The 26825-nt window shown below is 39.4% G+C and overlaps 1 protein-coding gene and 1 pseudogene across 6 annotated transcripts in view; both read left to right on the forward strand.

The window, feature by feature from the left end:
- CCDC148 (coiled-coil domain containing 148) overlaps positions 1 to 26825 on the forward strand; it is a 342429-nt gene that overhangs the window by 142287 nt on the left and 173317 nt on the right. The window lies entirely within an intron of this gene.
- Positions 7265 to 14553, forward strand: LOC104650077 (ATM interactor pseudogene; annotated as a pseudogene).

The raw sequence follows: 26825 nt of genomic DNA on the forward strand, positions 1-26825 counted from the left end.
CCTAGTGTGCAGATAAGTGTAAGGTGTGTTGGCTCCTATGATGGCGTATTACCAGTGCAACTTTCTCTGGATATCTGCTCTTTACAATAATGCTATAGATATTTTGAATGTGCTCCTCCTCCGCCCCCACTACCCCTGTCTTCCTAGTGCTCCTCTCCCATATTATATTATATCTGATATACATATTTGTTTATATGTCTATTTTTGGACTCTAAACATATGAAAGGAAGGGTACACTTTTTATTGATTCTTGTATCAGTAATGCTTAACACCAATCCTAATCCATAATGAGTACTAAATGTTACTTACTATACATTTGAATATGCTGCATTTATAACAAATTGACTTTATTTAAAAAGTGCTATAGGAGGAATCTTGTATACTCCTTAAGGTTCTTTGATAATTTACTTGTGTTTCAAATAGTTTACATCTGGCTTTGATATTCTTCATGGTGTTTTTAAAAATTGCATTGTAAAATATGCTCATGTCATTCACTCGTCCAAGTCTATTTGAGGCAATTTCTATAGATTGCACAACACCAGAACTCATTCTGGTTTTTATGTATACTTTTCTCCAACTAGAAACTCAGAAGGCAGATCTAGCTGCCTTTTGTAGTTTGCACTTTACCCTGGCATTGTTTGATTGGGGAAACTTCAGGCAACGAGTGAAGGAATAATTGGGTAGAAAGACTCAAGTCCTGATTTCTTGCTCTTAGCTCCAAATGGCACAGGAAAGCTTTTGTCAAGAGAATTTCAAGGTCAGAATGGAAAGTTTGCAAATTGTTAGATGATACTTTTAAATGTATCATTTAGTTTCATAGAATTCTCTGGGTTGTAATGGAAGAATTAAATATATTAGTTGTTGAAGGAAATCTCTGTTTTAATATCTGTGATATTCAAGTACATTTCCACCTAGTGGAGCATATCATTCTCTCAACCCAGTGCCTGCTTGGTATTACTTGCCAAGTTGATTATAACCAAATGAATTCCCATCAGAGTATTTTCACTGAAAACTATTTGAGACACCCCTATTTTGTAAATGTCTAAAATAATGTATATTGAGTTTCTCCAATATGGTTTTATTATAATAAATGTTTCATTTGGTTATAGTGGCTTGCTGGAAGTTCTTTTTTGTGGATGAGAGAGGCAGACTAGCAAAGGGATTAAGTTGAACAAAAAATGAAATAAGTGATCTTTCAGTGCCTGAGGCATTTATAATAAAGAGAATTAACTTTCTGGGCATGAGAATACCATAAAAGACATGTTAAACCTGATTCTTCTGGGCTCTGTGCCTATTTCTTTAAAGACATATGTTGAATGCCTGGGTATCTGAAAGTGACACAAGTTACTTGTTAGTAATATACTTAGTGATTATTACAAAAATTATTTTTCTTTTACATAGTATAATTTATTCATTTACTCATTCAACAAATAGTTTTTGTGCACCTACCTTGTGCCAAACATTACAATAGGCACTGGGCATTCAGAGATGAGTAATTCATCCTCAGGGATCTCAAATTCCAGTAGAGAAGGCATACACATAAACATATGGTTATTATGGGGTACAGTATATACCATGGGAGAGATATATGTAAGAATTACGGGAGCACAGAGTACAGCACATAGCCTACAGGAGGGAGGCAGCAGTATAAACACCAAAGAGGAACCTTTTGAACAAATTGCTCAAGGATGGGATTGTTAGCTTGGTAAAATGAGAAGTGGGAGGATGCTCTGGACATTGGGAAGAGATGAGCCAGTCTTCCATAGATCAGAAACAATGTTCCAGGATGCAAAAGCAGTTCAGTGGTTCTTATTTTTAAGGTGTGACTCAGAGTGTAATGAGAGAAAGGCTAGAGAACCAGGTGTGTGCTCAATCTTGCAGGGCCTTGTGTGCAGCATCAAGGAGCAAGAGTTTTTGTCTACCTGTGTGATAAGGAGCCATTGGAAGCCTTTATTAGAAGAGGGACATGTTTTAAGATCAGCCTGGGAGCTGGGCACCATGGCACATGTCTGTAATACCAGCCATTCAAGAGGCTGAGGCAGAAGGATCATTTGAGCCCGGAAGTTCCAGTGAAGCTTGGGCAATATAGTGAGACCTTATCTCTTTAAAAAATAAAATATATGTAAAAGAGGATCAGTGTCATAGCTGATCCTCCTGCCTCAGCCTCCCGAGTGGCTGGTATTACAGGCATGTGCCATGGTGCCCAGCTCCCAGGCTGATTTTAAACATGTCTGTCTTCTAATAAACGCTTTCAGTGGCTCCTCATCACACAGGTAGACAGCTCTGCTCCTTGATGTTGCACCCAAGGACCTGCAAGATCGAGCAAACACCTAGTTCTCTAGCCAGGGGCAGAGATAGATTTTATGGAGAGAGGGCTAGAGGTGGGGAGTCAGGCTTCTATTGCCATTGTCTTGGTGACAGATGATGTGGTCTGAACTAGAGTGATGGTAATGGAGGTAGAGAGAAAGGAGTAGAGGGAGACTGAGAAAGTTGAGTGGGCAGAACTGGGTAAAGGAGAAAAAAGAGCCAAAGGGCTGAAAGAAATGAAAGGGTTCTGCTTTCATTATGGGATGGGTGGATGGATTCATTCATCCAACAAATATTTAGTGAGTGCTGAGTGTACACTAGCTTCTTCCAAATATTGGGGAATCAAACCATGGGAAAGATTCCAAAATCCCAATCCTCATGGAGCTTTGTTTCTATTAGAAGTTAAGATGACTAACAAGATAAACAAACAAAATATATAATAAATAGTACAAGACAGCAATAAGTGGTAGGGAGAAAAGTGTTAAGCAAATAAAAGGGTAGAACATAGGGAAGGAAGGAAGTGTTGATAATTTAGATGAAACTATCTAAAAGGCCTTATTAGGAAGATGGCAATTTAGTCAAATCCTGAGACTCAATTCTAGGCAAAGTATATTCTAAGCAAAGGGAACAGCAAGTGTAAACACCATGCTGATGTGTTCAAGAAACAATAATTAGAACAGTATGGCTGGAGTGAGCAGAGGATGATATGCTCTGGCTAAACAGTCGAACTGTTGGCTTGATAATGGACAAATGGACAAGTGAAGAAGCTGGCAGATCCATTAGAAAGCTTTTGCAGTAAGCTAGATTAGAGACCAAGGGATGAAATGTGGTTTATATACTGACAACCTGTTCTGAGTGTTGGGGTATGCCTGTGCCCGGTCCTTCCCTGCCGCCAGCCTCTTTTCTTCCCCAGCTTGTCTTTGTGCTCCCAGCTTGTGCCCTCCTCATCCAGCTGGCATCCTTCAGCTCCCTCTCCTCTGTGCCTCACCTCAACCTGCATATCTGCATCTCATGTGTCTCCAAGGTCCGCCTCTACCTTGCTCTACCCTTTATTCAGAAACTTGACGTATCTCCACTCTTATCTCAACCCCTCAACCTTCCCACATTATAACCAAACTTGTGTGTCAGTCATTTCCTTGGCATTATCACTGAGTATGCCTCCCTGAGTAATGTAATTTAGTTTTGCCTGTGTTTAAACTCCTGTGAATAGAATCAAATAGTATGTTACTATTTGATAGTTGTGTGTGGCCATTGTGTACCACAATTTATTGATCTGTTTTGCTGCTGGTAGACATTTGGGTTATCTGTGCTTCATGGTTATTAGAAACAATGTTGCTATAAATGTTTTTGTATGCATTCCCTAGTATACATACTTCTCTGGGGTCCATACCTAACAGTATAGAATATGTATCTCTGCAGGGTATGAACACGTTTTTTTTTTTCCAGAAAGCTTGTACCAGAACTTGTACCAGCTACATATAAAAGATCCTGTTGTTCCATATTCTTGTGAATGTTTCTATTATTCTACTGTATTTTTTGAACTAATTTAAAAATGTATTGTGGTATTTTGTTGTAGTTTTATCTTGCAGTTCTTTGATTTCTAATTAAGTTGAGGGACTTTCAGCATGTTTAATGGCTATTTGGGGATTTTTTTCTTTGTGAAATTGCTTAAGTCTTTTTTTTTTTCTATTGTGTTACTCTACTTTTTCTTGTCAAGAAAGAAAACGTTTGTTCATTAAATATTTTGCATATTAGCTCTTTGTGGGTTATATGTATTTCAGGCTTGTTCATTAAATATTTTGCATGTTAGCTCTTTGTGGGTTATATGTATTTCAGGTATGTTTTCTAACCCTGTATCACTCATTTTCATTCTCTTAATAGTATCTTTAACTTAAGAAACATTTAAAATTTTATGTAATTAATTTATCAATCTTTGTCTTTTATGGTCAGTTGCTTTTATATTTTTTGTAAGAAATAATTTCCTGACTCAAAAGTCATTGATACGGTTTTGCTGTGTCCCTACCCAAATCTCAACTTGAATTGTATCTCTCAGAATTCCCATGTGTTGTGGGAGGGACCTAGTAGGAGGTAACTGAATCATGGAGCTAGTCTTTCCCATGCTATTCTCGTGATACGATGGATTTATCAGGGGTTTCCACTTCTGTGTCCTCTTCATTTTTCTCTTGCTGCCACCATGTAAGAAGTGCCTTTTGCCTCCTGCCATGATTCTGAGGCCTCCCCAGCCATGTGGAGCTGTAAGTCCAATTAAAACTCTTTTTCTTTCCAGTCTTGGGTATGTCTTTATCAGCAGCATGAAAATGGACTAATACAGTAAATTGATACCAGTAGAGTAAGGTGTTGCCAAAAAGATACCCAAAAATGTGGAATTGGGTATCAGGCAGAGGTTGGGACAATCTGGAGGGCTCAGAAGAAGACAGGAAAATGTGGGAAAGTCTGGAACCTCCTAGAGACTTATTAAATGGCTTTGACAAAAATGCTGATAGTCATATGAACAATAAGGTCCAGGCGGAGGTGGTCTCTGATGGAGATGAGGAACTTGGGAACTGGAGTAAAGGTGACTCTTGTTATTTTGGCAAAGAGACTGGCAGCATTTTGCCCCTGCTCTAAAGATATCTGGAACTTTGAACTGGAGAGAGATGATTCAGGGTATCTGGCAGAAGAAATTTGCAAGCAGCAAAGCATTCAAGAGGTTACTTGGGTTCTGTTAAAGGCATTCAGTTTTAAAAAGGAAACAGAGCATAAAAGTTTGGAAAAGTTGCAGCCTGACAATACAATAGAAAAGAAAGTCCCATTTTCTGAGGAGAAATCTAAGCCAGTTACAGAAATTTGCATTGGTAACAAGGAGCTGAATGTTAAACCCCAAGACAAGGAGGAAAATGTCTCCAGGGCATGTCAGAGGTCTTCACAACAGTCTCTCTCATCACAGGGCCAGAGGTGTAGGAGGAAAACATGATTTCGTGGGCTGGGCCCAGAGTTGCTGTGCTAGGGACTTGGTGTCCTGCATCCTAGCCACTCCAGCTATGACTAAAAGGGGCTAAGGTATAGCTCAGGCCATGGCTTCAGAGGGTGCAACCCCCAAGCCCTGGCAACTTTCCCATGGTGTTAACCTGCAAGTACACAGAAGTCAAGAATTAAGGTTTGGAAACCTCTGCTTGGATTTCAGAGGATATATGGAAACACCTGGATGTCCAGGCAAAAGTTTGCTGCAGGGGTGGGCCCTCATGGGGAACCTCTGCTAGGGCAATGCAGAAGGGAAATGTGGGGTTAGAGCCCCCACACAGAGTCCCTACTGGGGTACTGCCTAATGGAACTGTGAGAAGAGGGCCACTGTCCTCCAGACCCCAGAAGGATAGATCAACCAACAGCTTGCAACTTGCACCTGGAAAAGCCACAGACATTCAATGCCAGCCCCTGAAGGCAGCCTGGAGTAAGGCTGTACCCTGCAAAGCCATAGGGGTAGAGCTGCCCAAGACCGTGGAAACCCACCTCTTGCATCAGACCCAGATTTGAGACATGGAGCCAAAGGAGATTACTTTAGAACTTTAAGATTTGACTGTCCTGCTAGATTTTGTACTTATGTGGGGCCTGTAGCCCCTGTGTTTTGCCAATTTCTCCCATTTGAAATGGCTCCATTTACCCAATTCCTGTACCCCCATTTTATCTAGGAAGTAACTAACTTGCTTTTGATTTTCTAGGCTCATAGGCAGAGGGGACTTGCCTTGTCTCAGATGGGACTTTGGACTTTAACTTTTAAGTTAATGCTGAAATGAGTTGAGACTTTGGGGAATTGTTGGGAAGGCATAGGCTTTGGGCTAACTGTTGGGAATGGATGATTGGTTTTAAAATGTGAGGACGTGAGATTTGGGAGGGGCCAAGGGCAGACTGACATGGTGTGGCTGTACCCACACTGAAATCTCAACTTAAATTGTATCTCTCAGAATTCTCATGTGTTGTAGGGGAGACCTAGCGGGAAGTAAGTAAATCATGGGAGCAGGTCTTTCCTGTGCTATTCTCATGATAGTGAATAAGTCTCATGAGATCTGATGAGCTTATAGGGGTTTCTGCTTTTGCTTCCCCCTATTTTTCTCTTGCTGCCACCATGTAAGAAGTACATTTCACCTCCCACCATGATTCTGAGACCTCCCCAGCCATGTGGAACTGTAAGTCCAATTAAACCTCTTTTTCTTCCCAGTCTTGGGTATGTCTTTATCAGCAGCATGAAAATGGACTAAAACTGTCATGAATCCGTTTTCTTTTTAATCTTCTGAAGGCTTTATTATTATGCCTTTAATATGCAGACCCATGATCCTACATTTGTTTTTTCTTTTTTTAATAGCATGAGGTAAATGTCCAAATTTACTTTTTATCATAAGGATACCCAGTTGTCCAAGTACCTTTTATTGTAAGCTCTGTTCTTCCTACTGTTTTGTAGCTCCATCTGTGCCATAGGCAAGTGTCTCTAAATCTACCTCTGAACCCTCCATTCCATTTTATTTTTCTATGTGCGTGGGCAAATACTATCATCCTGCCTTAGATATTATAGCTTTGTAATGAGTGTTGTTATAGTAAATGTCCTCCTACCTTTTTGTTCTTTTTCATAAGTGTTTTTTTAACTCTTGGACCTTTGCATTACATTTTAGAAAGTATTTACCAGTTCTAAAAAAGAAGTCCTATTGAGAGTTGTTCAATATTGTAATGAATATATGAATAAATTTGGCAAAAATGGAGAGCTTTGCAAAATAAAGGACATAACATACCTTTTCACTTACTTGGGTCCTCTTTAATTTTAATTTCTCTCATAAAGTTGTTTTGTCTTCTTTTTCATTAAGAAAGTAAAGGAGTAAAGATTGGCTACTCCATAGGCAGAGCAGCCTCTTAAAAAGTTTTATTATTGCTGCAGGCTGGGTCCGGCGGCCGTGCGGGAGCCATGGCGGCCTCGGAGGCGGCGGCGGCGGGTACCCGGGCCGTCCTTGCGGCCACAAGAGGAGCCGCCAACGCCACCTCGGGCCTGTGGGTGCCCCCGGGACCCCGACTGAGGGGCAGCCGGCCGCGACCCGCGGGGGCGATGCAGCAGTCCTCGCCCCCACTCTACCGCCGGGGAACTGATCCAGCCGTGGGTGAGCAAGCTGTCCCGGGCAGTGCGGACCAACATCCTGTGCACCCTGCGCTGGTGCAGCAGGATCCTGCCCAACAGCCTCGCGCTCAACATGCACCTGGTCAAGAGCCACTGCCTGCAGGATGGCATAGTCAATCCAACAATAAGAAAAGATTTGAAAACTGTACCGAAATTCTACTGTTGTCCAACTGAAGGCTGCCCCAGAGGCCCTAACAGACCATTTTCTCAGCTTTCTCTCGTAAAACAGCACTTTATGAAAATGCATGCTAAGAAGAAGCACAAATGTAGTAAGTGCAGCAATTCATGTGGTACAGAATGGGACTTGAAAAGACACGCAGAGGATTGTGGCAAGATCTTCCGGTGCACATGTGGCTGTCCCTACGCCAGTAGAATGGCACTGCAGTCTCACATCTACCGAACTGGCCACTAGATCCCTGCAGAACACAGGGATCTGCCTAGTAAAAGGAAAATGGAAACTGCTTGCAAAACCGGAAGGTATCCAGTAAGACCATTGAATCATTGAACAATCAGCCAGTCCCTAGACCAGACACGCAAGAACTAGAAGCTTCAGAAACAAAGCTAGAACCATCTTTTGAAGACTCCTGTGGCTCTAAGACTGAAAAGCAGACTCTTACACCACCACCAAGATATCCTCAGAAGTTGCTTTTGCCAAAGCCAAAAGTGGCTTTGGTTAAACTACCAGTGATGCAGTTTTCTCTCATGCCTGTCTTTGTGCCTACAGCTGACTCCCCAGCCCAGCCCATGGTGGTAGGTGTGGATCAGGGATCTGCCATGGGGGCTGTGCACTTGCTACCCTTGTCAGTAGGAACCCTGATCCTTGGCCTAGATTCAGAGGCTTGCTCTCTTAATGAGAGCCTACCTCTTTTCAAAACTGCTCATCCAGTTGCTCTTGAGCCCATAAGCACAGGCATTCGAGTGAACTTGGGTAAAAGTCCATCTGCTCCTTTACAAGAACTAGGGAACACATATCAAAAGAGCAGCATTTCTTCCATCAATGTGCAGACGGATCTGTCTTATGCCTCACAAAACAACTTTATACCTTCTGCACAGTGGGCCAGCACTGATTCCTCTGTGTCATCTTGTTCCCAAACTGATTTGTCTTTTGATTTTCAAGTGTCTCTTCCCATTAGTGTTCACATTCAGATATTTTTGCCCAGCTCTAAGGTAACTTCATCTACAGCCACTCAGACTTATGCATTTATTGACTCCTGTTTCCAGTCAGGTGGGGTCTCCAGAGAAACTCAAACCAGTGGGATACAAAATCCAACGGATGACCATGTACAGATGGACCAAGCTGCAATGTGTGGAGACATTTTTGAGAGTGTTCATTCATCATGTAATGTTGCTACAGGTAACATTGTAAGTAACAGTTTAATAGCAGAGACAGTAACTCATAGTTTGTTACCTCAGAATGACCCTAAGGCTTCAAATCAAGTTATTGAGAAATCTGCACCAATTATAAACTTCAGTGCACAGAATAGTATGCTTCCTTCACAGAACATGACAGATAATCAGACCCAAACCATAGATTTATTATGTGATCTGGAAAACATCTTGTCAAGTAATCTGCCTGCTCAGACACTGGATCATCGTAGTCTTTTGTCTGACACAAATCCTGGATCTAACACGCAGCTTCCATCTGGCCCAGCCCAGAATCCTGGAATTGATTTTGATATTGAAGAGTTCTTTTCAGCCTCAAATATCCAGACTCAAACTGAAGAGAGTGAACTTAGCACCATGAACACTGAGCCAGTCTTGGAGTCACTGGACATAGAGACTCAATGGACTTCCTACTTGCCGATACCTCTGCTCAGTCCTACAGGTGTAGGGGAAAGTATAACTTCTTAGGCCTTGAGCTGTTTGACACACAGATACAGACAGACTTAAACTTCTTCTTAGACAGTAGCCCTCATCTGCCTCTGGGAAGTATTCTGAAACACTCCAGCTTTTCCATGAGTACTGATTCATCTGACACAGAGACCCAAACTGAAGGAATCTTTGCTGCTAAAAATATGCCTGCTCTAGAAAGCAAAGTTCAGTTGAACAGTACAGAAACACAGACCATGAGTTCTGGGTTTGAAACATTGGGGAGCTTGTTCTTCACCAGCAATGAAACTCAAACAGCAATGGACGACTTTCTTCTGGCTGATCTGGCCTGGAACATGATGGAGTCTCAGTTGAGCTCTGTAGAAACCCAGACCTCTGCTGAACCACACACAGCCTCCACCTTCTAAAACTAATAGTGGAGTCCACGTGTGACACGGCATCTACCATTTCCTCTGGATTCAACTACAGAATGGGGACAACAGTATTCTATTGAATGTAGTCGATGATGCAGTTGCTTAAGCTTCTTTGCGGTTCTTTGCCTTTTGTACTTGTAAACATGGAATTTGTGTATAAATGTGAGTCTATTATAAAATGTGAGATGTTGAGCTAAAAAAAAAAGTTTTATTATTTCTTTGTAGAGGTCCTATACAATGTTTTGACAGATTCATTTCTACATGTTTTGTGTCTTTGATGCTATTGAAAAATAATATTTTGAGAAAATTGTGTCTAAGGAGATTCCCAGGCTGAAAAGTGCCATGAGTTTCTAGCACAGCTGTTTCAGCCAGTGCAGCAAGTCTCCACACAAAAACTCACATAAATCTGGGTGACCATTTCAACTGGTGCCTGGAATGCCTGGAAGACAGAGCCACCATTCAACTGAAATAAAGAGGGCTGAAACAGGGAGCCAGGTGATCTGGCTCGACAGGTCCCACCTCGACAAAGACCAGCAATCTGAAACAATCTGGACTGAGAGTTCCACAGCAAGCACAGCTGGACCCTGAACAGTCCGGCTCTCTGGGGGGAAGGCCGTCCACCATTACTGAGGCAGTCCATGACTACCAAGACAGTCAGTGACTACTGAGGCAGTCCACAACTACTGAGGCGGTCTGCCATTACTGAGGCAGTCCGCCATTACCAAGGCAGTCAGCCATTACTGAGGCACTCCGCCATTACAGAGGCACTCTGCCATTACTAAGGCAGACCGTCATTACCGAGGCAGTTCTAAGTATACCTCTATAAACAAAACCACAAGGAAGTTCACACAGTATCTGGACAGAGCCCACAGCAGCTCAGCAATGCCTCTACTGGCAGACTGTGACTAGGCTACCTCCTTGCTGTGCAGAGCATCTCTGAAAAATGGCAGCAGCACATCAGGAATTTATAAATAAAGCCCTACCTTCCGAAGAAAGGGCAAAAGGGAAAAGGCAGTTATGAGTTCCACTGCAGCACACTTAAATGTACCTGCCCAGCAGCTCTGAATGGAACAACGTAGCTCACAGCTCAGCATTTGAGCTCCTGTAAGGGACAGACTGCCTCCTCAAGCAGCTCCCTGACCCCTGTATATCCAAAGAGACACCTCATAAAGCAGAGCTTAGGCTGACATCTGGTGGGTATCCTTCTGGGATGAAGATAACAGAAGAAGAAACTGGCAGAAACCCTTACTGTTCTGAAGCGACCACAGGTGATCCCCCAGCAAGCAGGGTCTGGAGTGGACCTCCAGCAGTCCTACAGCAGAAAGGCCTGACCGTTAGAAGGAAAACTAAAAAACAGAATGAAATAACTTTATCATAAACAAAAAGGACATCCACTCAGAGACCCCATTCAAAAGTCACCAACTACAAAGACCACAAGAAAATAAATCCACAAAGATGGCAAGAAACCAGCACAAAAACAATGACAACACCCAAAACCAGAATGCCTCTCCTCCTACAAGGGATCACAACTACTCACCAGCAAAGGAACAAAGCTGGATGGAGAATGAGTCTGATGAATTGACAGAAACAGGCTTCAGAAGGTGGATGATAAGAAATTTCTCTGAGCTAAAAGAACATGTTCTAACCCAATGCAAAGAAACTAAGAACCTTGGGAAAAGGTTGGCTGAAATGCTAATGAGAATAAACAGCTTAGAGAAGTATATAAATGACCTGATGTAGTTGAAAAACACAACACAAGAATATCGCAAAGAATACACATGTTTCAGTAGCCAAATTGGCCAAGCAGAAGAAAGGATATCAGAGATTGAAGATCAACTCAATAAAATAAAATGAGAAGGCAAGAATAGAGAAAAAAGAGTGAAAAGAAATGAACAAAGGCTCCAAGAAATATGGGATTACGTGAGAAGACCTAATCTACATTTGATAGGTGTATCTGATGTGATGGAGAGCATGAATCTAAGACGGAAAACACTCTTCAGGATATTATCCAGGAGAACTCCCCCAACCTAGCAAGGCAGGCCAATATTCAAGTCGAGAAAATACAGAGAACACCACAAAGATATTCCTGAAGAAGAGCAACCCCAAGGCACATAATCGTCAGATTCATGAGGGTTGAAATGAAGGAAAGAATGCTAAGGGCAGCCAGAGAGAAAGGTTGGGTTACCCACAAAAGGAAGTCCATCAGACTCACGGTAGATCTCTCCACCAAAACCCTGCAAGCCAGAAGAGAGTGGGGGCCAATATTCAGCGTTCTTAAAGAAAAGAATTTTCAACCTAGAATTTCATATCCAGCCAAACTAAGCTTCACAAGTGAAGGAGAAATAAACTCCTTATGAACAAGCAATTGCTGAGAGATTTCATCACCACCAGGCCTGCCTTACAAGCGCTGCTAAAAGAAGCAGTGAACATAGAAAGGAACATCCAGTACCAGCCATGCCAAAAACATATCATATGATAAAGAGCATTGACATGATGAAGAAACCATGCCAACTAATGGGCAAAACAGCCAGCTAGCATCAAAATGGCAGGATCGAATTCACACATAACAATATTAACCTTAAATGTAAATGGGCTAAATGCCCTGATCAAAAGACACAGACTGGCAAATTGGATAAAGAGTCAAAACCCACAGCGTCCTGTATCAAGGAAATCCATCTCACATGCAACGACACAAAGAGGCTCAAAATAAAGGGATGGAGGAAGATTTACCAAGCAAATTTACAGCAAAAAAAGCAGGAGTTGCAATCCAAGTATTTGATAAAATACACTGTAAACCAACAAAGATCAAAAGAGACAAAGAAGGGCATTACATAATGGTAAAAGGATCAACGCAACAAGAAGAGCTAATGATCCTAAATATATATGCACCCAAAACAGGAGCACCCAGATACATAAAGCAAATTCTTAACAAACTACAAAGAGACTTAGACTCCCACACAATAATAGTGGGAGACTTTAATACTCCACTGTCAATATTAGACAGATCAATGAGACAGAAAATTAACAAGGATATCTAGGATGTGAACTCAGATCTGGACTAAGCAAACCTAATAGACATCTACAGAACTCTCCACCCCAAATTCACAGAATATACATTCTTCTCAGCACCACATCACACCTACTCTAAAATTGACCACATAATTGGAAGTAAATCACTCCTCAGCAAAAGCAAAACAACGGAAATCATAACGAACAGTCTCTCAGATTACAGCGCAATCAAATTATAACTGAGGAATAAAGAAACTAACTCAGAACCACACGACTTCATGGAAACTCAACAACTGGCTCTCGAATGTTGACTGGATAAACAATGAAATGAAGGCAGAAATAAAGATGTCTTCAAAACCAATGAGAATGAAGACATAACATGCCAGAATCTCTGGGACACATTTAAAGCAGTGTCTAGAGGAAAATTTATAGCAACAAATGCCCACATGAGAAGTATGGAATGATCTAAAATTGACACCCTATCATCAAAATTAAAAGAGCTAGAGGAGCAAGATCCAAAAAACTCAAAAGCTAGCAGAAGACTAGAAATAACTAAGATCAGAGCAGAACTGAAGGAGATAGAGACACCAAAAAAACCCTTCAAAAAATCAATAAATCCAGGAGCTGTTTTTTTGAAAAGATCAACAGAATAGACAGCTAGCCAGATTAATAAAAAAGGAAAGAGAGAAGAATCAAATAGATGCAATAAAAAATGATAAAGGGGATATCACCACCAATTCCACAGAAATACAGACTACCATCAGAGATTACTACAAACAACTCTATGCACAAAAGCCAGTAAAGCTGGAAGAAATGGATAAATTCCTAGACACTTGTACCCTCCTGAGTCTAAACCAGGAAGAAGTTGAAACCCTGAATAGACCAATAACAAGGGCTGAAGTTGAGGCAGCAATTAATAGCCTACCAACCAAAAAAAGCGCAGGTCCAGATGGGTTCACAGCTGAATTCTACCAGACGTAGAAAGAGGAGCTGGTATCACTCCTTCTGAAATGATTCCAAACAATCCAAAAAGAGGTAATCCTTCCCAAATAATCTCATTTTTATGAGACCAATATCATCCTGATACAAAAACCCAGCAGAGACTCAACAAGAATAGAAAACTTCAGGCCAATATCCATGATGAGCAGAGATGCAAAAATCTTCAAGAAAATACTGGCAAATCGATTGCAACAGCACATCAAAAAGCTTATCCATCACGAACAAGTAGGCTTCATCCTGGGGATGCAAGCCTGGTTCAACATACGCAAGACTATAAACATAACCCACCACATAAACAGAACCAAAGACAAAAACCACATGATTATCTCAATAGACACAGAGAAGGCCTTCGACAAAATTCAACAGCCCTTTATGCTAAAAGCTCTCAACAAACTAGGTATCAATGGAACGTATCTCAAATAATAAAAGTTATTCACAACAAACCCACAGCCAATATCAAACTGAATGGGCAAAAACTGGAAGCATTCCCTTTGAAATCTGGCACTAGACAAGGATGCCATCTCTCACCACTCCTATTCAATATAGTATTGGAAGTTCTAGCCAGAGCAATCAGGCAAGAAAAAGAAATAGAGTATTCAGTTAGGAAAGGAGGAAGTCAAATTGTCTCTATTTGCAGATGACATGATTGTATATTTAGAAGACCCCATCATCTCAGCCCAAAATCTCCTGAAACTCATAAGCAATTTCAGCAAGGTCTCAGGATACAAAATCCATGTGCAAAATCACAAGCATTCCTATACACCAATAACAGACTTAAAGAGAGCCAAATCGGCCGGGCGCGGTGGCTCAAGCCTGTAATCCCAGCACTTTGGGAGGCTGAGGCGGGTGGATCACGAGGTCGAGAGATCGAGACCATCCTGGTCAACATGGTGAAACCCCGTCTCTACTAAAAATACAAAAAAATTAGCTGGGCATGGTGGTGTGTGCCTGTAATCCCAGCTACTGAGGAGGCTGAGGCAGGAGAATTGCTTGAACCCAGGAGGCGGAGGTTGCGGTGAGCCGAGATCGCACTATTGCACTCCAGTCTGGGTAACAAGAGCGAAACTCCATCTCAAAAAAAAAAAAAAAAAAAAAAGAGAGCCAAATCATGAGCAAACTCCCATTGACAATTGCTACAAAGAGAATTAAAAACCTAGGAATATGACTAAGATAGGATGTAAAGGACCTTTTCAAGAAGAACTACAAACCACGGCTCAAGGAAATGAGAGGACACAAACAGATGGAAAAACATTCCATGCTAATGTTTAGGAAGAATCAGTGTTGTGAAAATGGCCAAACTGCCCAAAGTAATTTATAGACTCAACACTATCTCCATCAAGCTACCTATGACCCTCTTCACAGAACTGGAAAACCCACCTTAAACTTTATATGGAACCAAAAGAGAACCCACATAGCCAAGATAATTCTAAAAAGAATAATTCTAAAAGAACAAAGCTGGAGGCATCATGCTACCTGACTTCAAACTATACTACAAGGCTACAGTAATCAAAACAGCATGGTGCTGGTACCAAAACAGAGACATAGACCAATGGAAGAGAACAGAGGCCTCAGAGGCAATGCCACACATCTACAGCCATCTGATCTTGACAAACATGACAAAAACAAGCAATGGGGAAAGGATTCCCTGTTTAATAAATGGTGTTCGCAAAACTGGCTAGCCATGTGCAGAAAGCAGAAACTGGACCCCTTCCTGACACCTTTCACTAAAATTAACTCCAGATGGATTAAAGACTTAAACATAAGACCTAACACCATAAAAACTCCCAAAGAAAACCTAGGCAAAACCATTCAGGACATAGGCATAGGGAAGGACTTCATGACTAAAACACCCACAGCAATGACAACAAAAGCCAAAATAGACAAATGGGATCTAATTAAACTCCAGAGCTTCTGTACAGCAAAAGAAACAATCATTAGAGTGAACTGACAACCAAGAGAATGGGAAAAAAATTTGACAATCTACCCATCTGACAAAGAGCTAATATCTAGAATCTACGAAGAACAGATTTATAAGAAAAAAAACAAACAAACCAACTCAAAAGTGGGCAAAGGATATGAACAGACACTTTAAAAAGAAGACATATATGAGGCCAACACACATATGAAAAAATGCTCATCATCACTGGTCATTAGAGAAATGCAAATCAAAACCACATTGAGATACCATCTCATGCCAGTTAGAATGGCGAACATTAAAAAATCTGGAGACAACAGATGCTGGAGAGGATGTGGGGAAATAGGAACACTTTTACACTGTTGGTGGGAATGTAAATTAGTTCAGCCATTGTGGAAGACATGTGGTGATTCCTCAAGGACCTAGAAATAGAAATTCCATTTGACCCAGCAATCCGATTACTGGGTATATATTCAAAGGATTGTAAATCGTTCTGTTATAAAGACACATGCACATATATGTTCATTGTGGCACTATTTATAATAGCAAAGACCTGGAACCAACCCAAATGCCCATCAGCGATAGACTGGAGGTGGAAAATGTGGCACATATACACCATGGAATACTATGCAGCCATAAAAAACAATGAGTTCATGTCCTTTGTAGGGACATGGATGAATCTGGAAACCATCATTCTCAGCAAACTGACACAAGAACAGAAAATCAAACACCACATGTTCTTACTCATAGGTGGGTGTCGAAGAATTAGAACACATGGAAACAGGGAGGGGAGCTCACACACTGGGGTCTGCTGGAAGGGAATAAGGGAGGGACAGCAGGGGGTAAGGAGGTTGGGAGGGATAACATGGGGAGATATGCCAGATATAGGTAATGGGGGGATGGAGGCAGCAAACCACATTGCCATGTATGTACCTATGCAACAATCCTGTGTGTTCTGCCCATGTAGCCGAGAACCTAAAGTGCAATAAAAAATATGTTTAAAAAAAAAAAGAAAATTGTGTCTCATTTTTTCTAGAACATAGAAATACAATTTATATTGATTTTATAAGCAACCTTGGTATTAATATAAGTAGTATCAATTCTAATAGTTTTTCCATACATTATGTTAAGTTGTCTATAGATAGAATATTGCTATCTATGAATGGTAATTTTGCCTTTTTACCAGTGCTTATATCTTTCATTTATTTTTCTTGCCTTGCTGCACTGATTAGAACCTCCATTACAGTATTGAATGGAAGTGTTGCTAAGGGCCATTTTTGTCTTATTTCTTATCTGAAAGAGAATGTTTTCAGATTAAAGAAGCTCCTTTTTATTTTTAGTTTGCCTGAAGTACATGTATGTATGAATGTATGTGTAGATATATGCATATTACTATTATTAAATACTTTTTCTGATTCTATGTTTACCTTCTTTTTCGACTTCCTATTTCAGATGCTATGTTTTATTCTGGAGAGTTTCTTCTAATCTGTCTTTCTTATTATCAGTTTTCTTTAGCTATTTCTCGTCTGCCATTAATCTCATGCACTGGTGTTTTGTGTTTTTTTTTTTGTTTTTGTTTGTTTGTTTGTTTGTTTTTGTTTTTTGTTTTTTTGAGACTGAGTTTCACTCCTGTTGCCCGGGCTAGAGTGCAATGTCATGATCTCAGCTTACTGCAATCTCTGCCTCCCAGGTTCAAGCAATTCTCCTGCCTCAGCCTCCTGAGTAGCTGGGATTACAGACACCCACTACCATGCCCAGCTAATTTTTGTATTTTTAGTAGAGATAGGGTTTGACCATGTTGGCCAGCTGCTCTAGAACTCCTGACCTGAGGTTATCCACCTGCCTCAGCCTCCAAAAGTGCTAGCCACTGTGCATGGCCCAATGCACTGAATTCTTAACACCAGTTTTCAGTTTCAGACTTGATATTTGCCTATTTTTCAAAATTTTAAATGTCAATGCTCATAGTTTTAAATTCCTTGCTTAAAATTTTAAGCTGAGCTTTCATCTCCATGAACGTAGTAAGTACTGTTGTTTTACAATCTGTGATAATTCCTACAGATGCCTTTTGTTTTTGCTATCTCTGGCTCAGGTTCTTTCTCTTCAGGTACTTTGTTCTTTGGTTATTTAGTAGACATTGAATTAAAAATGCTCACAGAAATAATTTGATATGTAAGTAATATTAGCCTCTTCCAGTGAACACACTGCATTCTTCTGCCATATTCTTGAAAGTATTAAAAGTCCAGGACCAAAGCTTGAAGACTTCCGTATTGCTCCAGTTACTGAGGGTCCCAGCTGAGGGCTCAGTTTTTCACTCAGATTCCTTCATGATCTTTCCAAAGCCCTGTCCTTCTCCCCAAGTTGGTGAATGCCCCAGTGCTCACTCTCAGGTTTTCACAGAAGAATCTCTGATTTTGAGTAGCTCTCCAAATTTCCAAAAGGAGATCTTCCCTTGTCACATTAATTTTTCACCATCTTGTTAGTTCTTTAAGAGGTTCATAATTATAAAAAATAAAAAAAAATTGGATAGTTTTTTTTTTTTAGTTGTTTAGCAGAAAGTTTGGTCTGGAATACTAATCTGTCATTATTGGTTTTATTTTCAAATAAATACATTTTCTAAAAAAAAATGAGTCTATTTAAGGAAAAAGGTTAATACCATAGATTATTTGTGGATCTGGTTAGAAGGGGACATTCTAATGACTGAGGTTTATCAAACACAGTGTAGTGGCTAGAACCGTAGGTGCTGGTCAAATTGACCTGGTCATTTAGATGATATCTAGATCACTTATGAGTTTGTTAACATTGAACATGTTACTTAACCCCTCTAAGTCTCAGTTTCTTTGTATATAAGATAATGAAAATTTAAAAAACATAACTCATGTGTTGTTGTGAGTATTGAAAGGGGCCATACATGTAAATGATATGGCATAGTTTCTGCCACTTAGTAAAGATTTCATAGCATTTAGCTATTATTTCCCCTATTTGTGAGTCAGAGAGAAAAATGGTAATAATATATGTTTAGATCAGTCATTATTATACTTGACTATGATAGAACATTAGCCTAATTTGGAACATTCTCAATAAGTGTGAACATTAAGTATCGGGAATGGTCATTATTACCTCAAAGAAATGTAGACCAAATCCTTTAAAGGACTTTTTGCATGAAACAGCCAACCCTGCTGTGAATAGCCATTGAAGTTGTGTACTGTACTGCCTAACTTTATGCAAATGTTACTATCCCCTTGAGTTGCGATGTGCAGTTATTCAACCTGCACAACTAACTACATGCAATAGCACTGGGACAATTCTTCAATAATATTATATTCTCCATAAATTTGCAATATTAATTTACAAACCACCATTGGACTTAACGTATCTGAATTTCTTCATCTGTCAAAAAGGCGAGTTGATGTATATTATCTCCAGCTCTAAACTTTTATGCTTTACATGTAAAATGCAATTTTAGTATCCCTGTAGGGGATTTACATCTTTTAGTAAATTTCTAGTATTAGCTTGGCAGTTTGGAATTTGTAGGCTGATAATTAGCATGAAACAGCATACTTTTTCTATTTGTCATATTAACAAAGCATACATATTCTAGAACAAATGTGTGGCATTTAAAATCACGGGACTTAGTCTGACCTACATGGCCTTTTCAAAGTATGTTTTAGCACCATAATTATCTGTGTAATAAAGGACCATATCAAATGGCTTCTTACTTCACAATGTTTCAAATGCCTCAAAGAAAATTCCTCATCAGTAATAATGAAAATGCCATCTTGTGTGTGTTTGAATGGAGTTTCAGCTCACCTAATATGATACTTCTATGCCCAGTCTTAAAGGCACTTATGAGTATAATGAGGCAGGCAGGTTTTTTTGTTTGTTTGTTTGTTTGTTTTGTTTTGTTTTGAGACAGAGTCTCACTCTGTCACTCAGGCTGGAATGCAGTGGCGTAATCTTAGCTCACTGCAACCTCTGCCTCCCAGGTTCAAGCAATACCCATATCTCAGCCTCCCAAGTAACTGGGATTACAGGCTCATGCCACCAGGCCAGGCTAATTTTTCTTGTATGTTTAGTAGAGACAGGGTTTCACCATGTTGGCCAGGCTGGTCTCAAACTCCTGACCTCAAGTGATCCACTAGCCTTGGTCTCCCAAAGTGCCAGGATTACAGGCGTGAGCTACCACAGCAAGGCAGTTTTTAATGCAAACCCAGTGAACTCCCAGTGCCTCATCCTGACTGATAAGACTCTTAAAGTTCCAAGTCATACAAATAACTTAGAACTAACCATTTTACATGTTAATCCTTTTACTGAACTAAATCCATTTACTTACTTACTTCTTCTTCTTCTTCTTCTTCTTCTTCTTCTTCTTCTTCCTCTTCTTTTGCGAAATTAGGCATTCTTTTTTTTTTCTTTCTAAGGCTTGTCAGGAATATATAGGTATATCAATAATTCTTTGATTTTGAAGTGTATAGATGCTCAGCCCATAAATGTCTATGGGTACAGAGAAGCACTGCTGATGTTATGCATAGGAGAGTCTGTCTGGAACTTCCATTGTAAAAGAAACACTCATAGGATATACTTTTTCAGAGTCATCATGACTACTTATACTCTTCCACAGCAATAGTAATTTCTCTAGAGATTTTATTTCAATTTAAATTTTTCCCATCAAGAGTCTTTTAGAAAATACTTAGCATAAATATAACCAACTGCAACTCTGACTTCCAGCTGTCACCAAAGGTCTCTAAAGAATATACTTTGATTATAGAACTAGATTGACATGGATTTGATAAAGAAAGAGACTCCAAAAAGCCACAGAACCGTTAGTCTTCTTTGTTCATATAAATCGCCTAGTATAAAGTCATAGTGAAGTGCCAATATCAAAAAGTTCTTTCTTTTTTGAGAAAGGAGAAACCTAATTATTGCCTGGAAGCAAATGGCATGGCTCCCACTCCTGATGCTCTGAATGGAAACCTATTATATTGTCTAAACCTAAATGATATAACAATCACAATTTAGTTCCCTTCCTTCATTTTGCAAGATACTTTGACTTATATTTTTCTGTCATCAGTGCTATCTTATGAGAGAGGACAAATTATCATCCCTAAGCCACAGGTAAGGACATTGAGTCACAGAATATTGGCCAGCCGGAAGTTACATAGCTCATTGGCATTTGATTTGGAACCAGAATTTATTTTGCAGATTCTTAGCAATGACATTTCCCAAAGACTACAGAATCACTTATGAGAAAGTAGGGATGAAGGGGAGAATGCTGCTCAGAGAAAAGAGATGAAGTATTTCTTCTTCCTCCTTCTCTTTTTCCTCATTCCTTGCGCTGCAACATTCCTGCCAAGGCAAAGCGAGTTGGCCTTGTTCCCGCATTTTGTGGCCAATTTATAGAATTTGTATAAATCCATTTGACTCTGTTGACTTGTTCCTTTCATCTTGAAATCCTTTTATCTTTGCTTCTGAGAATCCTCACTTGCCAGTGTTTTCTTCTGGTCCCCAGCCATCTGTCAGACTCATTTGGACTATAGTAGTATTCTCCCACATTGACTTCTCCACCACCAGCCTTGTGATCCTAAATCCATCTTCCAAATAGCCACCAGAATAACCTCTTTGAAAGAAATCATCTGACCATGTTACTTCCCTGCTCTAAACTTGTTGGATGGCTTCTGTTGACCCTTGGTTGTGGTTGTCAGTTCCCTTAGACCCAATCCTCCCTTTCCATAACAAATATTCTATAATATCTCATTTACTCTTTCTAAATGAAATCCATAGGAAATATAGTTGACTGACTTACGTAACTTGAAAATAAAATTAATGAATGCCCTAACAATAAGGTAAAATTAAAAATAAAATAACTGTGTAAAAGAATATGTATTTCAATGTATAAATGTTTGGATGTGACATCACCAGGAGACACATTGGCCAGATGTTTGCACCTATGTTTAACACAGTGACTATGACAGCTGCAGGTACAGATGGATCTAGGTGTTTGTATTCATGACTCAAACCCATAAGCAGTGTTGCTGTCAGTAATGTAATTTTCTAAAATGGAAAAATTCAGGGATATATTTTGTAACATCATCTTTTCATTCTTTAATGTAAACCTGAATCACCTGGAAATCTCTTTAAATTGCAGATTCTGGGGTGGAGCCTCAGACTGTGTGTTTCTAACAAGCTCCTAGATGATGTCTGCGCTACTGGTCCACAAACTACATGTTGAATAGCTAGAGCCTAAACTTGGGGAACTTCATTTGTATTCAGAGGTTAATGACATCAAGGGACATTCTAGTAAAACCTGAAATCCCATGCAAAACTTCATGAATTCTAGCTTCTAGTATGGGGTCATCTAAATGTTGGAGTAACTGCTATCCTGGAACATAGCCCTGGAGGCCAGTAACACTTGGCTGTGAGCCCAGAGGAAGAGCCAGGGAGTTGCAAAGAAAACACTATTCTCTTCTCTGAGGAATCAGTGGCTGATGTTGGAATCCTTTCCAAAGCACTTGTAATTTTTTTTTTTTAAAGATGGGGTTTCACCATGATGGCCAGGCTGCTCTTGAACTCCTGACCTCAGGAGATCCACTCACCTTGGCCTCCCAAAGTGCTAGGATTACAGATGTGAGCCACTGCGCCCGGCCAAAGCACTTGTAATTTTTTGTTGTTGTTGGGTGGGGGAGGCACAGTGTAGCAAGGTAAATCATGCTGAACCTAAATTGAGCCTATAATCTCATGTCATAAATCTATGCAGGTGCTTGAGACCGATGCGTAAGAGGTAGTGATGGAGGGATGGCACAGTGAATGAGTCCATCAAATCAGCAAGTAATAAGTATGATGCATTTCTATAAGGAACTCAGAATCAAATCACCGTGGCAAAGAAATACAAATAATAAGCATGATGCATTTTTGTAAGGAACCCAGAGTCACTGTGATACAGAAATACTAGAGGGAATGCAGGATCGTCAAGCACCTCTAGGGTGTGGCATCTTTGAGAGCATCAGGAGATGGCATTCAAGGAGAGCTTCTGTAAGAGCAGAAGCAGATTTAGTGGATGCCTAGTAGAGATGGCAGATATTTCCCTAAGGTCTGCAAACAAAGAGGCAGATGCTCATCAAATACATTCTTGTTAGTGTATCTTCTGTTAAGCCCCAGAAGTACTTTGGGGGACATTTTATAGTGGAAGGAGGTGACCATGATGAGGCAATACAATTTGTACACAAATGCAAATATGATTTCATGTATAATCACAGGTCAAAGAAGTCTGGGGACATTGGGGATATATTGTTATTATATTTACTACTAATCACATCCTTCACTGTTGTTCCCTATATATCATGCCTGCAATCACCATAATATACACTTTTAACCCATCATCATCTTCTTTTAGCTTAATGCCTTCTATATCAGGTCTGTATGATGCCTATCAAAATTTTCCTCTGATTGTTATAAAATGTTCATCTAAATCACAGTTTGTAGCACAGAAAGAAAATATTTTCTTGGCCCTTTTTTCGTAGCCAGTTACTCACTTCTCACATCCTCCAGCCTCTTCCAAAGTCATGATCTCACATTAGGCAAAAAAAGTGAATCTACCTCTTATGTTTCTAAGACTTTAAATCCTTTTTAAATTGACAAACAATAATTGCATATATTTATGGAGAACAATGTGGTGTTTTGCTATATGAATACATTGTGGGATGATTAAGTCAAGCTAATTAATATATCTATCACCTCACCTACTTATCATAAGATTTCAAATTCTGAGATAAGTTTTTATGGTGGATGAGATACATTCTGGATTTCATTGTTTCATACTTTCCCAGTGAATGAGCAGAAGTATAGGAGTTGATATGCTTGACTCAGGGACAGTTCTTGAACGTTGACTGGTTCTAAATCTATCTCCTGGAAGATAGATTTCCCACAACAGGCCTGCATTTGGCTGCCTTATCCTCTGCAATAAGTTACTATACATCCATGTTGGCAGAGCACAATGCATCCTACTCTCAGGGGCTGGGGATTCTGAAGCTTCATCAAAAGGTCTGAGTCTGCCCTGCTTGGAGACAGCTTCATATTTAACCTACAGTTACGACATTATAGAGTTTCCTCTTTTTCTCATCTATGTCAAAGATAAGAATTACCAGAGAATTGGCAGCAGTTGTGTACTTTTTCTTTTTGACTTTTATTCAAGAATACTTTATTCCATTTATCCAAGAACTATACTTCACCTTCCATAAACCAGAGGTATAGAGAAATATTACTAAACTTTCTCCTCCATCAACGAGACCAGTGGGCATTTAGGACTCATATACTGTATTGGTCTCTACCTCTAGCACATGCTCTGCTTATTCCTGAGATTGTTCCAAGATGATTCTTAAGTCTGAAATTGAACTAAAGCTCTTTGTGCTTTCCCCAGAATTTCCCGCTATAAATCTTCTTATGAAAGCTCTTGGAATGCTGTCTTTAAGCTTGTTAGATAATTTTCATGTCATCTGAGAGCTAACTTGTATTTTGTCCTGATATTAACCAGCTGAACATCAGCCCAGCCTTTTGAACTTGGATTGGAGGAAATAGAAGAGAAGGATCAAATAAAACAAAGAATGAATTAATGTAACTTGTCATATGGAAGCAAAAGGATGTAAGATGCCTGATATTTCTAAGCTAAAGTAGTTAGAGAAATAGAAAAACAGAAAGAGCAATTTACTTTTGTGACAAAATCAGTAGGCTTAGTTTTAAGGCATGTTGTTTAAATGACAGTAGTAACCCTAAATAAAAATATTTAGTAGTCACATACTATCTGATTTCCATACTATAACAGTCCCCACTTATCCATGATGGATACATTCCAAGATCCCCGGTAGATGCCTGAAACCACAGATAGTACCAAGTTATATATATATATATATATATATACATATATATGTATATACACACATATATATACATATATGTATATATATATTTATTTATATATGTCATAGGAATTACATATATATGTAATTATTAATATTACATATATAATTCTTATGACATATATATAATTTATACATATATGATATATATAATGACATAAATATATTCCTATGGTAAAGTTTAATTTATAAATTATGTACCATAAGAACTGAAAAAGAATAATGATAAAACAATTATAGCAATATATTGTAATAAAAGTTACATGAACATGGTCTCTCTCAAAATACTTTACTGTACTGTGCTCACCTTCCTTCTTATGATCTGTTGATTTCATAACCAAGATGGCCACAAAGTAACTAATGAGCAGATAGTGCATACAGTGTGGATGTGCTAAACAAGGGAATGATTCACCTCCTGGCCAGAACACAGCAGGACAGCACGAGATTTCTTCATGACACTACTCAGAACAGCATGCAACTTAAAATTGATGAATGTTTTATTTTTCAAATTTTCTATTTAATATTTTTCTAACCATGGCTGACCTTGGGTAACAAACTATGGAAAGTGAAACCATAGATAAAGAGGGACATATAGGAAGCATGGATATATTGCAAGGTACTTATATTGTGGTGAATTAGTAGTAATTGAGAGATATAGAAGAGTACATACAAAAGCCTCAAAGTAGCTTATTAACCCCCCCAAAAGTCTTCTTTATTAAGACTATTAGATGATGAAAGTGAAGGTGATGATGATTATGCTGAAACAGTGAATGGACATTTTCACAAAGGCACTATGTTACAGATGTTTGCAATGCTTGGTTATTATAAATATGCAATTATTTGTATAATTTTTCTTTACACATTTTTATCTGAAATCAAATCCAACCTAGATTTCCCGTTTTTCTTAGGAGCTATTTTCCAGCATTAATCTATGAAGCTATGAAACATTGAATGAAATTCAGGAGCTGTCCTCTGATAGGGTACACATATGTGGCTTCTGTCTACCACTATATCAGTTTTTACCATTTTAAAAATACTAAGAGTGCTTTCTATAATTGGAAAAGTACTCCCCCCCGCAACAGTGCTTGTGGATATAATTAACATGTATATGTAATATGCATGTGCCAGAAAGCTGTGCCAAAAAGAGTTGAGCTATATTTGTATCATCATCAAGGAACTTGAGAAATCTGTCCTTCAGAATAGACTAGCTTTCTCGTGCTTGCTAACAAAAGCTACTTTTATATGGACAGCCAGGAGAGGTGGTGTCAGTTGTCAAAAGTGATAACAATCCAGTCCTTCACAAGATCCCAGGTTTACCTGTGAATTGTTCTCTATATGGACATTTCTTAGGTGTAGGATTCATCTGAGCCACTTGAGTATAGCTTTAGTGGTTGGAGTTTCCAGAATCAAGGACTCTTTTCCTCATACAAAGTAAAGTAACCCTGTCCTTTGCTATTTGCTTGTGTCCTAAATGATACAATGATTAGTACACTCACATCGTATCTCCAGCCCTGGTGTGAATCCTTATACAGAGTAATACCCTGCTTCTGTATGAGACCAAACCTACACAAGCCACCTCACTTGTTTTTGATATTCTCATGAGGCTATGTCACAAAATGTGCAGGTAAAATAAAACAATGCAAATGTACAAATGACTTTAGTGAAGAATAAAAGTTAAAATTTAATGTTTAACAAGTTGACATTAATGTTATTGCTTTTCTATAAGTCTAAAATGCTATATTCTTATATCTCCTTATAATTCTAATTGAAGAGATATACTAAAATATTAAAAATCCAACACTTTAGCCATGTAACTTTGCAATCTTATATCTCATGCTTCAAGACATGCCTCAACATACTCACCAAAGAAGGAAAAAAATGCATGCTTGTGCTCCTTACAGAGAATATTAGCATAGGTTCTACTTTGTTCGGTTATTAAGTTCCCTTTTGAACTGAAGTACCTACTACTGTGTTCTGTTATTTACTCCCGTTAGACTTAGCAAGGATAGCACCCAAAGTGGAGCCCAAGACAAGGGCTTATGTGCAGGTAATTTATTTTAGAAAATGACCTACCTTAAGGAAAAGCAGAGGCTTTGAAAGAGTCAAACAAGGAAGGAGGAAAAGCTGTTCCAAGGATGCATTATATTGTTGATCACTACTGTGAGCACTACAGTGTTCAGTCTGTGTTCATTTCCATTAGGTATCCTGTGAGGAGCCATAAAGAATGTGCCTTATAACTATTCTTCCAAGGGGCAGAAGAGAGAAACATGTATTTATCAGCTTCCCTCCAC

The sequence above is a fragment of the Saimiri boliviensis genome, chromosome 5 (genome assembly GCF_048565385.1).
Source record: "Saimiri boliviensis isolate mSaiBol1 chromosome 5, mSaiBol1.pri, whole genome shotgun sequence".
Classification (NCBI taxonomy): Eukaryota; Metazoa; Chordata; class Mammalia; order Primates; family Cebidae; genus Saimiri; species Saimiri boliviensis.